Source organism: Prosopis cineraria, unplaced genomic scaffold, assembly GCF_029017545.1.
Source record: "Prosopis cineraria cultivar Desert tree isolate PC_DT_omini unplaced genomic scaffold, ASM2901754v1 PC722, whole genome shotgun sequence".
NCBI lineage: Eukaryota > Viridiplantae > Streptophyta > Magnoliopsida > Fabales > Fabaceae > Prosopis > Prosopis cineraria.
The window spans coordinates 22,456-26,622 of record NW_026556047.1 but is presented as its reverse complement, the minus strand read 5'-3'; the positions used below and the strand labels follow the sequence as shown (position 1 = coordinate 26,622).

Genomic DNA, 4,167 nt, shown 5'->3' with positions numbered 1-4,167 from the left:
ACATCTAGATAGTCAATTTATAAAGTTTATAATATTAAATTGAGCCATTCAAATTAAATTATTACTGTCCATATTAACGATGAACATATTTATAAAAAATTATAAATTTTTATTTTTAAAATTAAAATTAAAAAATCTGGGCCATCAAATTAAATCTGAAAGGCCCAGATTTTTTTTTAGGTGATGCACGGACCCGATCAAACTGGAGCATGCAAGCATGCCATGTGACTGCCACCTGTAATTGTTTAATTTGTCTATGAAAATATATTTCTAAAAACTTATATAAATCGCTAGTTTATAATGAGGGAGATGGGGCCTAGTTCTTTTGAATAACTATTCAGTACAATACTTTAATATTCCTTTATAAAATTCATCACCCTTTCTGTTAATCGGAATCTCTTGAGTAGAAATAATATGTAGATTTAACAATTTCTTCTAATTATAACTCATTTATTATATAATATTTGCATATTGTTATTTATTAGTGCCCACCTAGCCGTTGGCTATCTTAGTCTTAAATCAAAATATTGGATGATTAATATAGGATAGAGTGTATATCTCATTTGCTACCATACTTTTTTCACATTATACTCTCTCTAAAGTTCAGAAATTAAACATAAATGTAAGATATTTGTTTCAATTAAGAAGGCCTCTTATAGATATGAAGAAGCTTGAATTATTCGATCATTATTATCGAAACATAAAATGTATCATAAGTCACATCTTAAGAGGCCGTGAACAATGTTCTTTTCTCAAACTTTATCTGATATAAAAAGGACTCATCTATTATATATAAGCCAAAAATTATAAATATTACTACAAACACTAAAGACAAAGTTCTTTTTTTTATAAAAATGTTGTAATAAATAGAAGGCTTCTGTGTGATGACTGGATGTAGATATTATGCATTGCATGAAATATGAATCAAGAAGTATGAATCAAGTTGTATCGTTTATGATGGTGAAAGTGAAAATATTACTTTAGTCTTATTAATAAAATTTTATTCATCGGTCCTTAATGTAAGATTACTTATCAAATCAAATAAGATATTAGTGAACATATTTTCAAAAATATCCTTATCTCCATCACTCTTAGCTAAAATCATAATTTTAGTGTAATCAAAGGTGATCTTAAACAGTTGTAAACATGTTTAATATTTAATCAAGTTTAACTAATAGTCTTAATATCAGAGAAGTAGTTACAAGTAGTTTATAAAAAAGGACATGAGGAAGCCCATCATAATTAATATGAATATTATACATATATTGAACATGATATAACTGTGTTCCTAAGAGCGTCATATACTTTGTAACTTTATTTTAAAAAATATTTAAAAAGGGAGATAAAAATCCATGCATAAATATAGAAATAAATAGGGTCTAATTAACTTTAAGACTGAATAGAAAGAATTTATTTTCGTTTGAGTACGGCGCAGGTTATTCCAGTGAGTTGTCCAATTCAAGGCACAGCACTGAGATGTCCAAGCCTCCAAGGTACAGGATCCTTAAATAGGAGGGCTCTACTGGAACCCAACAAATACAAGTCTTGTCCACGAATGCTTCCTGCATGTGATATTGGGATTCATCCACATGGCTGCTGATCTACCCCGTCCCATTTCCCACGTTAACCCACGCCTGAAATTACCACAATACCCTCCGATCACAACCTTACATCACCCATGGGGACGCCTCTCAACTGCCCCACGCTCTGCAAGTGACCACAACATCCCCGGCAAATGCTACTTGGTAAAAGATTGTATATAGAGATGAGGAGATTATGCTGTTCATTGACAATAAGCCATTCCTATCAAGTGGACCAGTCAATGCAGTACAGTATCACAGGACAGGAAAAATAACTTGATACAGACAACAAGAACACTAGATCTGCTTTTATCTTTTGTTGTTGATTTCTCCCAAGTGATTGGATGAGATGGGAAAGACCAGGAAATGGCTAAGAAACTTGTTGATGTCCCAGAAGAAACACGAGGAAAAAGAGAAGAGACAATGTGGAGAGAATGATCAGGTTTCTTCAACTGCCTCTGAAACGCCAACCCCAAAGGAGAAACGTAGATGGAGTTTCCGTAGGCCTTCAAATTCCAAGCAACTCAATTCTGCAGAAACCAACGTGACGGTCTCACCGACATTACCAGTACCACCAGGTGCCACAGATGCTGATCAAAATTTGCAGAACAGCCACTTGGCTATTATCGTCACTTCCAGCATCACAGCTCTGATTACTGAAGATGCTGCTGCTATTAAAATTCAATCTGTTTTTCGGTCTTACTTGGTATGTTATTTTCTACTAAGTACCTATCATTCATCAGCACTGTGATTCTTTGTCTATGTTGTGATTTCTGCGGTGAATGAAAAACAGGCAAGAAAAGCATTGGGTGCTCTGAGAGGAATAGTGAAGTTGCAGGCATTAGTAAGGGGAGAGTTGGTGAGAAAATGGGCTTCGGGTACTCTTAGACGCATAGAAGCTTTATTGACAGCACAAGCCAAAGCTTGTGCTCTGAGGATTCGAATGGCATCAGAAGCAAAGTCTAATCAGAGACATTCCACTTACCACAGAAAAGCACAGGACAACTTGATAAGGCATGTGTGCGACTTTGATGTGAGTTCAAAATCTACGTCCAGTCATCCTCCCATTCAATCTGATTCTGTTTCTCTGCTCTGTCTTTTGAATCTGATAAACAAGAATCTGTAGTTAAAAAAACTGATAACTTACAGTTCTAAGTAATTGCTGATTTGTGCTGTTAAGTCTGTAATGAACTCGGTATGCCATAATGGGGTTACTATCAACATCTATTAACCTGGATTTTAAATCTGGGTTTTTGTGTAACTAGGAAATTGACATGGAATTGGAAGAGAACATCAAAATTGTGAAGGTGGATGCTTATGGATCAAAAGACACAGCGGCAGAAGCAGAAACAACACCATAAATTACACTCAGCACAATGGTTCTGAGCAGAGTTTCTCAGCACATTATCCCGCATATGGTTCATACTCAAAAGAAGAAGACCACAAGGCATCTCCAGCCCCATCAGCACAGAGCAGCCCTGCATCAAAACCTGATGATAAAAAGCTTCTTTTTACTTCCCCAGTGACCTCTTCTCACAACTCATCAGTCCCAAATTATATGGCCAACACAGAATCATCCAGGGCCAAATTCAGATCACATAGTGCACCCAGGCAAAGACCAGACTCCTTTGAGAGGCAATTAAGCAGGCCCAGAGCTTCAATGGAAACAAGAAATACTGGTCACAGACCAGTCATGAAGATGAGAAGGTCGTCTTCACATGTAGGTGCTGTTGCTCAAAACTACCAATACCTAAGCTCAATCAACCTTGACAGGTCCGCTGTTTCACTGATAGAAAGTGAGTGTGGTTCTACCAGCACGGTTCTCACAAATACTCAGTACTGCAAATCTCTTGTTTCATATAATGTGAGCAGTTACATTCTCGTATGACAAATTTTTATCAAATTAGAGTTAAGATTATGTGATTTTCACTTCTGATCAGGTTTTGTCTTTGCTTTTGTGTGAAAATGCAGCCTCATGAAGATAGGTACTACTGACAATGCTCCTTCATCTACTGCAACAACAAAGTGTTACTGCATTTTATTGGTAGAATTGAACTGTGTTTTTACAAATCCATGGCAATTGTAGTGTAGTTTAACCTATATAGACTTGTTTGTTCTGTTCTATCACTCGCAACTTGGATAGCTAGCAGTGTTTGTAACATCCCTATTCTTTACTTCAAGAATTTAAGTAGCATAAGAATATGGTTTATTAAGTAAATTGAAATTTAGGTTAATTTAATTTATGTTGTAGAAGGTATAAAGGCACATATGATTATAATTTAATGAAATAGAATATGAAATTGAGAAAAATCCTAATCAAGATAAATTGATTGTAAATATTTCTTAACATATCAAATTATTATTTTATGAAAAAGCAGTAAAAAATTAAAGGGAGTAAATATTTTTATTAATATTGTTGAGTTTGAAGTGATTGTTTCTTGGTAATTAAAATTTACCAAATAATTATATGAGGAAAGAAAATTTATCTTAGAAGAGTTAAATTTTAACAATATAGTACCAACTCATAATATTTAAAAAAAAAGGAAAAATAATAGTGAGATTAAATAAAGGGTTAAAGGTCACTTTC

General features: G+C 34.3%; 1 pseudogene; it reads left to right on the top strand.

Moving 5' to 3' along the window:
- Positions 1 to 1,737: 1,737 nt before the first annotated feature.
- On the top strand, positions 1,738 to 3,726 carry LOC129298137 (protein IQ-DOMAIN 19-like; annotated as a pseudogene).
- The last annotated feature ends 441 nt before the right edge of the window (positions 3,727 to 4,167 follow it).